We start from the raw sequence: 12,993 nt of genomic DNA on the forward strand, positions 1-12,993 counted from the left end.
TTGACATAGAGTTGTTTCTAGTATTTTTTCTGTTACAGTATTGCTAAGAACATGATGTACATGGGTAAGATTTTCTCTTGATATAGCCTAAGAGTAGATTTACTGAGTTATAGGGAAAGTGATTTATTTTATTTTATTATTTTTTTTTTTTTGCGGTACGCGGGCCTCTCACTGCTGTGGCCTCTCCCGTTGCGGAGCACAGGCTCCGGACGCGCAGGTTCAGCGGCCATGGCTCACGGGCCCAGCCGCTCCGCGGCACGTGGGATCTTCCCGGACCGGGGCACGAACCCGTGTCCCCTGCATCGGCAGGCGGACTCTCAACCACTGTGCAACCAAGGAAGCCCCAGGGAAAGTGATTTGTAAGCTCTACTAGATAATGAGAAATCATTTCCCAAAATGGTTATAATAATTTACATCTCCACTGTATTGCACTTAATCTAAGAACTGGACTTTACCAATAACTTATATATATACTTATATTTCTCTCCCAAATTCCATCTCTCTGCACTTTCTCCACAGTTAACTTCTACCCTGTGTTTATCTTTGTGTTTGTATTTTTTAAAAAGGTGTATATTTTATATATCAATATATAAACAATAGATTTTTTTAGTTTTATTTGTTTTTGGCCCTATTTTAAAATGGGGTATTATGCTCTGTATAGTTCTCTAGGACTTTTTTTCATTCAACATTATGTTACTAAGATTCATCTGTGTTTTGTTAGTAGCTATAGTACATTCCTTCTCACTGTTGTATAATCTATTAATATTAATAACTATTTTATTTATTCTTCTGATGAGCATTTTTATTGATTCTAGTTGTTGGGCATTACAAAACAGCAAGAGCAGCCACTGATGTAGTACAGACACTTTTCTAAGTGCTTTACATTTATTATCTCATTTAACCTCACAAGAAACTGGTGAGGTAGGCTCTCTATTATTTTCATTTAATAAATGAGGACTCTGAGGCAAGAAGGGTTAAATAACTTGCCCAAGGAATCACAGATATCTAGTAGCTGGAGCCAGCATTCAAACCTAGGCTACCTAGTCCTTTAGTCTGCACTTATACAGTGTATTATTTTGGACTTGGGAAATACTGGCATTGTCTTTGTGCTCACAGACCCTTAAATATAAAAAATGATGCTTGCTTAAAGGCATAGTATATTTACTGTTTTCTTTTTCAAGGTTTTAATGTTGAGAACAAATGTGTAATCTTTGCTTCATTTGATTTTAATTTGGGAAATTAAAATGATGTTTGTAATGTACTTTAAACTCTAGCAAGCTAAAGTAAGGGAGTATGTGAATGTACTTATTGGCAAGGTCATCTTTAGTACAGTAGCTCATAGTGCTCACATTTGGAGATTAGCACCATCTACTGGCAGAGGGAAACAATAACTTGGTATGTTTAATAGTTTGGAAGACAGTGTACCCTTTCATAGGATTTTTCTTTTTGAAAACTGTTTCGGGGGGGAATAAATATTTTATAATTTCTCTGTGTATTGATTTTTATGCCCCATTTTGTTTTCCTTTAACTTCCAAGTATCAGTTATATATTGCACATTTGCCTGAGACTGCATTTTTATGAGGAAGAGTACAACAAAAGGTATAGTTTTATAGGTCTGTCATTCTGTAATAGTCTTTTTCAAAGCATATACATAAAATTATTAATTTGTTAGAGTAGTAAGAGCAAGAGCAAAGCTCTTGTATTGGACTAATATGAACTGTATTTAACTTACTGTTCTGTTTTGGCCGAGTTAAGTCATACTGTTTTGGTAGTCAGAGGAGGGAAATTAAGGAAGGGTGAAAACAGTTCTCAGAGACTAACCGTGGGAAGCTCAGCTCTTGGTATTAACCTAAATTCTAATTTCGTCTTTCCTACTTAAACTGGGTTAGCTTTCATTTGTCAGTGAACTCGCATCCTGCTTGGATCCTGTTTTATTTTATTTTATTTTTAACATCTTCATTGGAGTATAATTGATTTACAATGTTGTGTTAGTTGCTGCTGTATGACAAAGTGAATCAGCTGTACGTATACATATATCCCCGTATCTCCTCACTCTTGCATCTGCCTCCCACCCTCCCTATCGGACCCGTCTAGGTGGTCACAAAGCACCAAGCTGATCTCCCTGTGCTATGCAGCTGCTTCCCACAGGCTATCTCTTTTACATTTGGTAGTGCATATATGTCAGTGCTACTCTCTCACTTCGTCCCAGCTTACCCTTACCACTCGCCATGTCCTCAAGTCCATTCTCTATGTCTGCGTCTTTATTCCTGTCCTGCCCCCAGGTTCTTCAGAACCATTTTTTTTAGATTCCATATATATGCGTTAGCATATGGTATTCGTTTTTCTCTTTCTGACTTACTTCACTCTGTATGACAGACTCTAGGTCCATCCACCTCACTACAAATACCTCAATTTCGCTTCTTTTTATGGCTGAGTAATATTCCATTTATATTTTGCCACATCTTCTTTATCCATTTATCTGTTGATGGGCACATAGATTGCTTCCATGTCCTGGCTGTTGTAAAAAGTGCTGCAGTGAACGTTGTGGTACGTGTCTCTTTTTTTTTGTTTTTTTTTTTTTTAATCATCTTTATTGGGGTATAATTGCTTTACAATGGTGTGTTAGTTTCTGCTTTACAACAAAGTGAATCAGCTATAGATATACCGTGTCTCTTTTTGAATTATGGTTTTCTCAAGGTATATGCCCAGTAGTAGGATTACTGGGTTGTATGGTAGTTCTATTTTTAGTTTCTTAAGGAACCTGCATACTGTTCTCCATAGTGGCTGTATCAATTTACATTCCCACCAACAGTGCAAGAGGGTTCCCTTTTCTCTACACTCTCTCCAGCATTTACTGTTTGTAAATTTTTTGATGATGGCCATTCTGACAGGTGTGAGGTGATACCTCATTGTAGTTTTGATTTGCATTTCTCTAATGATTAGTGATGTTGAGCATCATTTCATGTGTTTGTTGGCAATCTGTATATCATCTTTGGAGAAATGTCTATTTAGGTCTTCTGCCCATTTTTGGGTTGGGCTGCTTGTTGTTTTTTTTTTAAACTTTATTTTTATTTATTTTTTTATTTATTTTGCGGTACGCGGGCCTCTCACTGCTGTGGCCTCTCCCGTTGCAGAGCACAGGCTCCGGACGCGCAGGCTCAGCAGCCATGGCTCATGGGCCCAGCCGCTCTGCGACATGTGAGATCTTCCCGGACCGGGGCACAAACCCATGTCCCCTGCATCGGCAGGCGGACTCTCAACCATTGCGCCACCGGGGAAGCCCTGGGTTGCTTGTTTTTTTTGATATTGAGCTGCATGAGCTGCTTGTATATTTTGGAGATTAATCCTTTGTCAGTTGCTTCATTTGCAAATATTTTTTCCCATTCTGAGGGTTGTCTTTTCATCTTGTTTATGTTTTCCTTTTCTGTGCAAAAGCTTTTAAGTTTCGTTAGGTCCCATTTGTTTATTTTTGTTTTTATTTCCATTTCTCTAGGAGGTGGGCCAAAAAAGGATCTTGCTGTGATTTATGTCATAGAGTGTTCTGCCTATGTTTTCCTCTCAGAGTTTTATAGTGTCTGGCCTTACATTTAGGTCTTGAATCCATTTTGAGTTTATTTTTGTGTATGGTGTTAGGGAGTGTTCTAATTTCATTCTCTTACATATAGCTGTCCAGTTTTCCCAGCACCACTTATTGAAGAGGCTGTCTTTTTTCCATTGTATATTCTTGCCTCCTGTATCAAAGATAAGGTAACCGTATGTGTATGGGTTTATCTCTGGGCTTTCTGTCCTGTTCCATTGATCTATATTTTTGTTTTTCTGCCAGTACCATTACTGAAAGTACTGTAGGTTTGAGTATACTCTGAAGTCAGGGAGCCTGATTCCTCCAGCTGCGTTTTTCTTTCTCAACACTGCTTTGGCTATTCAGGGTCTTTTGTGTTTCCATACAAATTGTGAACTTTTTTGTTATAGTTCTGTAAAAAATGCCATTAGTAGTTTGATAGGGATTGCATTGAATCTGTAGATTGCTTTGGGTAGTAGAGTCATTTTCACAATGTTTATTCTTCCATTCCAAGAACGTGGTATGTCTCTCCATCTGTTTCTTTCATCAGTGTCTTATAGTTTTCTATATACAGTTTTTTTGTCTCCTTAGGTAGGTTTATTCCTAGGCATTTTATTCTTTTTATTGCAGCAGTAAATGGGAGTGTTTCCTTAATTTCAATTTCAGATTTTTTGTCATTAGTGTATAGGAATGCAAGAGATTTCTGTGCATTAATTTTGTATCCTGCTACTTTACGAACTTCATTGGTTAGCTCTAGTAGTTTTCTGGTGGTATCATTATGATTCTGTATGTATAGTATCATGTCGTCTGCAAACAGTGGCAGTTTTACTTCTTCTTCTCCAATTTGGATTCCTTTTATTTCTTTTTCTTCTCTGATTGCTGTGGCTAACACTTCCAAAACTATGTTGAATAATAGTGGTGAGAGTGGGCAATGTTGTCTTGTTCCTGGTCTTAGTGGAAATGGTTTTAGTTTTTCACCATTGAGATCGATGTTGGCTGTAGGTTTGTCATATGTGGCCTTTATTATGTTGAGGTAAGTTCCCTCTATGCCTACCTTCTGGAGGGTTTTTATCATAAATGGGTGTTGAATTTTGTTGAAAGCTTTTTCTGCATCTGTTGAGATGATCATATGGTTTTTCTCCTGCAGTTTGCTAATATGGTGTATCATGTTGATTGATTTGCATATATTGAAGAATCCTTGCATTCCTGGGATAAACCCCACTTGATCATGGTGTATGATCCTTTTAATGTGCTGTTGGATTCTGATTGCTAGTTTTTTGTTGAGGATTTTTGCATCTATGTTCATCAGTGATATTGGTCTGTAGTTTTCTTTTTTTGTGACATCTTTGGTTTTGGTATCAGGGTGATGGTGGCCTCATGGAATGAGTTTGGGAGTGTCCTCCCTCTGCTGTATTTTGGAAGAGTTTGAGAAGGATAGGTGTTAGCTCTTCTCTAAATGTTTGATAGAATTCGCCTGTGAAGCCATCTGGTCCTGGACTTTTGTTTGTTGGAAGATTTTTAATCACAGTTTCAATTTCAGTGCTTGTGACTGGTCTGTTTATATTTTCTATTTCTTCCTGGTTCAGTCTCAGAAAGTTGTGCTTTTCCAAGAGTTTGTCCATTTCTTCCAGGTTGTCCATTTTATTGGCATACAGTTGCTTGTAGTAATCTCTCATGGTCCTTTGTATTTCTGCAGTGTCAGTTGTTACTTCTCCTTTTTCATGTGTAATTTTGTTGATTTGAGTCTTTTCCCTTTTTTCTTGAAGAATCTGGCTAATGGTTTATCAATTTTATCTTCTCAAAGAACCAGCTTTCAGTTTTACTGATCTTTGCTCTTATGTCCTTCATTTATTTTTTATTTATTTCTGATCTCATTTTTATGATTTCTTTCCTTCTGCTAACTTTGTTTTTTTGTTCTTCTTGCTCTAATTGCTTTAGGTGTAAGGTTAGGTTGTTTATTTAAGATGTTTCTTGCCTCTTGGGGTAGGATTGTATTGCTCTAAGCTCCCTCTTAGAACTGCTTTTGCTGCATCCCATAGGTTTTGGGTTGTTGTGTTTTCACTGTCATTTGTTTTTAGGTTTTTTTTTATTTCCTCAGTGATCTCTTGGTTATTTAGTAGTGTATTGTTTAGCCTCCATGTGTTTTTATTTTTTTACAGGATTTTTCCTGTAATTGATATCTAGTCTCATAGCGTTGTGGTCAGAAAAGATACTTGATATGATTTCAGTTTTCTTAAGTTTACCAAGGCTTAATTTGTGACCCAAGATATGATCTATCCTGGAGAATGTTCCATGAGCACTTGAGAAGAAAGCGTATTCTGTTGTTTTTGGATGGAATGTCCTTTAAATATCAATTAAGTCCATCTTGTTTAATGTGTCATTTAAAGCTTGCATTTCCTTATTTATTTTCATTTTGGATGATCTGTCCATTCGTGAAAGTGGGGTGTTAAAGTCCCCTACTATTATTGTGCTACTGTCGATTTCCCCTTTTGTGGCTGTTAGCATTTCCCTTATGTATTGAGGTGCTCCTGTTCTGGGTTCATATGCATTTACAATTGTTATATCTTCTTCTTGGATTGATCCCTTGATCGTTATGTAGTGTCCTTCTTTGTCTGTTTTAATAGTCTTTATTTTAAAGTCTATTTTATCTGATATGAATATCGTTACTCCAGCTTTCTTTTGATTTCCATTTGCATGGAATATCTTTTTCCATCCCCTCACTTTCAGTCTGTATGTGTCCCTAGGTCTGAAGTGGGTCTTTTGTAGACAGCATATATATGCGTCTTGTTTTAGTATCCATTCAGCCAGTCTGTGTCTTGTTTGGAGCATTTAATCCATGTACATTTAAGGTAATTATCTATGTGTGTTCCTATTACCATTTTCTTAAATGTTTTGGGTTTGTTGTTGTAGGTCTTTTCCGTCTCTTGTGTTTTCTGCCTAGAGAAGTTCCTTTAGCATTTGCTGTAAAGCTGGTTTGGTGGTACTTAATTCTGTTAGCTTTTGCTTGTCTGTAAAGTTTTTAATTTCTCCATTGAATCTGAATGAGATTCTTGCCTGGTAGAGTAATCTTGGTTTTAGGTTTTTCCCTTTCATCACTTTAAATATGTCCTGCCGCTCCCTTCTGGCTTGCAGAGTTTCTGCTGAAAGATCAGCTGTTAACCTTATGGGGATTCCCTTGTATGGTTTTTGTTGCTTTTCCCTTGCTGCTTTTAATATTTTTTCTTTGTATTTTTTGATAGCTTGATTAATATGTGCTTTGGCGTCTTTCTCCTTGGATTTATCCTTTCTGTGCTTCCTGGACTTGATTGACTATTTCCTTTCCTATATTAGGGAAGTTTTCAACTATAATCTCTTGAAATATTTTCTCAGACCCTTTCTTTTTCTCTTCTTCTTCTGGGAGCCCTATAATTCGAATGTTGGTACGTTTAATGTCCCAGAGGTCTCTGAGGCTGTCCTCAATTCTTTTCATTCTTTTTTCTTTATTCTGCTCTGTGGTAGTTATTTCCACTATTTTATCTTCTAGGTCACTTATCCATTCTTCTGCCTCAGTTATTCTGCTATTGATTCCTTCTAGAGAATTTATATTTCATTTATTGTGTTGTTCATCCCTGTTTGTTTGCTCTTTAGTTCTTCTAGGTTCTTGTTAAACGTTTCTTGTATTTTTTCCATTCTATTTCCAAGATTTTGGATCATCTTTACTACCGTTACTCTGAATTCTTTTTCAGGTAGACTGCCTGTTTCCTCTTCATTTGTTAGGTCTGGTGGGTTTTTACTTTGCTCCTTCATCTGCTGAGTGTTTCTCTGTCTTCTCAGTTTGCTTAACTTACTGTGTTTAGGGTCTCCGTTTAGCAGGCTGCGCGTTTGTAGTTCCCTTTGTTTTTGGTGTCTGCCTCCAGTGGGTAAGGTTGGTTCAGTGGCTTGTGTAGGCTTCCTGATGGAGGGCACTGGTGCCTGTGTTCTGGAGGATGAGGCTGGATGTTGTGTTTCTTGTGTGCAAGACCATGTCCGGTGTTGTGTTTTGGGGTGTCTGTGAACTTATTATGATTTTAGGCAGCCTCTGTGCTAATGGGTGGGGTTGTGTTCCTGTCTTGCTGGTTATTTGGCATAGGGTGTCCAGCACTGGAGCTTGCTGATCTTTGAGTGGAGCCAGGTCTTTGCGTTGAGGTGGAGATCTCTTGGAGAGCTTTTGCTGATTGTTATTACGTGGGGCTGGGAGGTCTCTGGTGGTCCAGTGTCCTAAACTTGGCTCTTCCACCTAAGAGGCTTAGGCCTCACACATGGCCGGAGCACCAAGACCCTAAAGCAAGCCTCCCACAGACCTTCCTGAGGGTACCTTGTTTACAAGAAAACGGCAGGAGGAAGGGGCATAGCTGGGACTGCGCATTCTCTGTCAAATCACCAAGCTGAATTCCTGTATCCTGTTTTAGACTAACTTCTGTTATTTAGCACTCTTCTTTGTCATTTTTTTCTCTATGTTAATTACTTAGAGTAAGTCACTTAGACTTAAAAATGTATGAGAAATAAATTGCCTTCTCGTTCCATTTCATGTTTGATATGTTCTAGTCCTTCGTTTTTGATATGTTTTCTTTAAGCACTTTTCAAGTTAAAAGTTCCATAGATGTTACAATTTTAGTTAAAGGTGAAATTATAATCTTTACAGAAGGAGGGACATGATGATTTCTTAATGAGTGTTTGTTGAGTGAGTCATTGATGGAATTTTTAAAAGGTGACTTGTGTTATAGAGCAGGAATGGCTACTTAGGGCACCACTGGTCTGATCTGCTTGCTTGTAAGTCTACTGAGCACAATAAACAGTTGTTCTTTTGCCCTGTGGCTATTTAACAATTGAAACAAGAACTGTTTTCTGTTTAAAATATTAGCATACTGTAGATATACTTTAGAAATACAGTAAGTCCCCTACATACAAATGAGTTCAGTTCTGAGAGCTCGTTCTTAAGTGCAACTTGTTTGTAAGTCCAACAAAGTTAGCCTAGGTACCTAACTAACAATTGGCTATGTAGTACGGTATTGTAATAGGTGTATAATACTTTTCCACAAATAATACATAAAAAACAAACACAAAAATAAAGAAAACATTTAAAATCTTACAGTACAGTACCTTGAAAAGTACAGTTGTACAGTACAACAGCTGGCATACAGGGGCTGGCATCAAGTGAACAGGCAAGAAGCGTTACTGACTGGAAGAGGGAGACGAGGTGGGAGATGGCAGAGCTGAAGGATCATCAGCAACAGGAGACGGAGAGCAAGCCGCAGTTCCACTCAGGGCTGACGATGGCACAGGTTCTGGTTCCTTGCGGGATTTAATTCTATCTACCCTCTTGAAAAAAACGATCCAGTGGTGTCTGGGTAGTCGCTCTTTTTTTTTTCTCATCGTAGATGACAGTGTAGCCCTGGATTGCATTCTGAATGGCTGCTGCAACCTTTGCGTACCGTTCTATATTCGGGTCCTGTGCCTCAAAAACTAACAGTGCCTCCTCAAATAAAGAAAATCCCCTTGCCATTTCCTGTATCATGAATCTCTTCAGTTCTTCGGTTACTTCTTCTTCCTCTTGTCTCTTCGTCTTTCCTCTGGGCCTCCAATTGCATCAGGTCTTCAATACTAAGCTCTTCATGTTGCACAGCAAGGAGTACATTGAAGTCATCCTCTTCCAGATCTAGCGCCAGCTATTCGCTGAGGGTCACTGAGTTGCTGAAGACCTCTTTGGACTCCTCATCCACCTTCTCAAATCCACGAAAATCATGAACAAACTGTGGGCAAAGGTTCTTCCAAACCTCATTCATGGTGATGGCCATAACCTCACGCCAAGCAAAGCCCATATTTTTTATGACCTTGTAGATGTTACAGTCCTTCCAAAATTGCTGCAAGGTTGTTCCTGATCCGTCACTCGCCTTTACTGCCTGATGAAAAGTGTGATGTAAATAATATTTCTTGAAAGTTGGTATAACTCTCTGGTCCATAGGTTGGATGAGCAACATAGTATTTGGTGACAGATGCACTACTTTGAGGTTGGGATGAAAGTCATCCATGAATGGGGGGTGGCCCGGAGTAGCAAAAGAATGTTGAATGGGATGTCCTTTGCCAAGCAATATTTCTCTACCTCTGGGATAAGGTGCTAGAAAAACCAGTCCTGGAAAATGGCCTGTGTAACTCAGGCTTGGGGTTATTACTCTTCCACACAACAGGAAGAGAGCCTTTGGCTATGTGTTTAAGGATTGTTGGGTTCTCTGAATGATAAACTAAGAGAGGCTTCGGCTGCATATTGCCGGAAGCATTGCCACCAAACAACAGAGTTAGCCTATTCTTTGCTGCTTTATAGCCTGACATCAGCTTTTCCTCCTTACTGATGTAATTTCAGTCTGGCATCCTCTTCCAGTACAGTTCTGTCTCATCCACATTAAACACCTGCTTGGGTAAATATGCACCTTCATCAATAATTTCTTGAAGTGTTTCAGGAAATTCTCGAGCGGCTACCGTATCTGCACTTGCTGCCTCGCCACTTAATTTTACGTTGTGAAGGTTGGCTCTGCCTTAAACTGATGAGACCAGCCATGGCTGGCATTAAAAGGTGTGCCCTCTGGTTCTTTGCCATGTTTCTTCTTCAAGTCTTCATAAAGGCTTTTAGCTTTCTCTTGAACCAGCATTAAGCTGAGCAGGACTCAGCACTGATGCTGATCCTGCATCCACACACTGAGAAGTTTCTCCATCTCCTCCATCACTTTTCCACGCTTCTTCAGTATTATTGTTGACATCACCGGCATAGCAGACTTCGTGTTAACATGATCTTGTCCTTGTTCTTTAGAATCGTGCCAATGGTTGAACGATTCGTGTTATAAGAACGAGCGACATCTACCATCTTTTCGCCTCACTCCACTCAATTATTTTACTTTTGTTTCCGTCCTTATCGCTTGGCTCTTCTTAGCAGTACCAGCTACATCACTGCTGCTTTTAACACTTGCTCCCGGATATCCGGGGCTTGAAATAAAGATACTGTACTACTGTACTCTATACAGTACTGTGCAGAAAAGAACACAACCACTTGTAGAGGACGTATGCGTGTGACAATGTATGCCAGACACGTGAACTAACTTATGTGATTGGACATGGGAACGCATGTTCACATCTTTGAAAGTTCACAACTTGAAGGTTCAGATATAGGGGACTTTTGTATCTGATTGATGCAATAAAGACTTATTTATTAGAAATAGCAGTAATTACAAATTTTAGACCATATGCCATCATGTCACATAGTTGAATATAAAAAGTCCAGGATTGGGACTTCCCTGGTGGTCCAGTGGTTAAGACTCCATGCTTCCACTGCAGGGGGCATGGGTTTTATCCCTAGTTGGAGAACTAAGATCCCGCATGCCCCGTGACACAGCCAAAAAAAAAAAAAGTCCAAAATTGCTCTTGTGATAGTGTAGCCTTTTAACTCATGTTGAAGATAGTCTTGGTGTAGAGAATGAAAAGGGGGTCGTGTGTATTATTTTTGTTTTGTTGTTTTTTTGTTTGAGTATTTTGAGCATTCATTACTGCTAAAGTGAAACCAAATCTCCCTGTCTTAATCTAATCTAGAGTGGATACCAAAATATTTTTATTTTATTAAAAAATACATTTAAAAATTACTTAGGTGTAACTCTTTTTTTCCCCCCTGGCACCTAGCCAACTTCCTGGAAATTTGTTCTATATTTAAAGAGAGACTTGTATAGAGGCTTTCAAAATGTTATATGAACATTAAAGATTTTATATAATACCAGTCATTTTAAAAAAGCTTTTTACTGCTTTTAGATAATTTATTCCTTTGTCTCAAACTCTTTAATTATCAGGTGATTCTTTGATTTGATATATTTTGTGGTTTGCCTCCTGCTAATTTTTTAACTGTTAATAAATGATTTAACTCAGGCCTACAGTTTTTTTGTTAATAAACTTATTTATTTATTTATTTTTGGCTGCATTGGGTCTTCATTGCTGTGCACGGGCTTTCTCTAGTTGTGGCGAGCAGTGGCTACTCTTCGTTGTGGTATGTGGGCTTCTCATTGTGGTGGCTTCTCTTGTTGCGGAGCACAGCCTCTAGGCCTGCAGGCTTCAGTAGTTGCAGCATGTGGGCTCAGTAGTTGTGGCTCATGGGCTCTAGAGTGCAGGCTCAGTAGTTGTGGCACACAGGCTTAGTTTCTCCGTGGCATGTGGGATCTTCCTGGACCAGGGCTCGAACCTGTGTCCCCTGCACTGGCAGGCGGATTCTTAACCACTGTGCCACCAGGGAAGTCCAGGGCTACTTATTATGCTGAGTTTCAGGGGGTAACAAGATGAATGATTCCTGCCATCTAAGGACTGTTATAATTTGAATATTATAGCCTTTATATATTATAAAGAAAAATGTCTAAAGAGCTATGTTGAAGTATAGGAACCAGTTCTTTTAGTTGTACAGAACCATCAGAATTTAGTCTGAACTGAGAATATTAAATAAAACAAAACTCCCAAAGTCAATGTATATGGTAGTATTTAGATGCATCTTGAAGAATAGGAAGGAATCGGTAAGTGGAGTTGGAGAAGAGAGGGTGCTTCAGGCTGAACAAACCATTTCATCTTACATTGGGTCCCTGAAGCAGTGTTTTGGCAAACAGGATTTCATATTCCATGAATACTTTTAGGAGTTCAGACTTTATGAGCCATGAATTACAATAAGGTTAACAACTTCTTTTAGAAGAGATAGAGTACTTCTTCCTTGCAGTGTATTCTGTATCAAGATAAATGTTCTGCTTTAAGCACAAAATTGTCTGCCAGAGAGTATTTTAGGAATGGGGGGGAAAAGTGCTGTGTTTTCCAATCAACACTACTGTTAAATTGTTGAACAGGTGTTTAGAACAAATGAGGCTTCAAAAAATAATTCACCTGAGGAGGAGTGAATTATTCTTAAACTAACGTCACAATTTAATTGGTTAAAACTTAAACTTACTTAACTAAATTGAAGAACAAGCTTCATATTCTTTTAGCCGTATGAAAATAAGTTTTTCCTTAACACGAGTGAATCTGTCTCCTTGAGAGCAATGACCTTTCTCTGTATAGGTTGCAGTTTATGCACAAAGGGGCACAGGTGAAGATGTAAGTGGGATTGAAATGGTGTCCCTTGCTCAGCTACTAAGGTCCCTTTTCTAATTCCTTTTCCAAAGACAAAGGCACCCTACCTAGAGAAGCCCCAAACCAGAAGTGATTATACACTTGCTTAATTTTGTTGGTGGATTCAGCACTTAGCTTCTAGACTAGTGTAGTCACAAATTAGGAACTCAGTGAATACTTTTTGCATTTATAGAGTACTCAGAAGTACAAAATTTATATTCCCCTTTGATTATGACTTTTTGGCAGATTATTTTATGTGCTTCATGTGATTTTTAAAAATTGGCTTTGGGACTTCCCTG

General features: G+C 38.6%; 1 protein-coding gene across 1 annotated transcript in view; it reads left to right on the top strand.

Annotated features, from left to right (window-relative positions):
• TMEM38B (transmembrane protein 38B) overlaps positions 1-12,993 on the top strand; it is a 70,376-nt gene that overhangs the window by 24,532 nt on the left and 32,851 nt on the right. The window lies entirely within an intron of this gene.

This window comes from Phocoena phocoena, chromosome 6 (genome assembly GCF_963924675.1).
Source record: "Phocoena phocoena chromosome 6, mPhoPho1.1, whole genome shotgun sequence".
Taxonomy (NCBI): domain Eukaryota; kingdom Metazoa; phylum Chordata; class Mammalia; order Artiodactyla; family Phocoenidae; genus Phocoena; species Phocoena phocoena.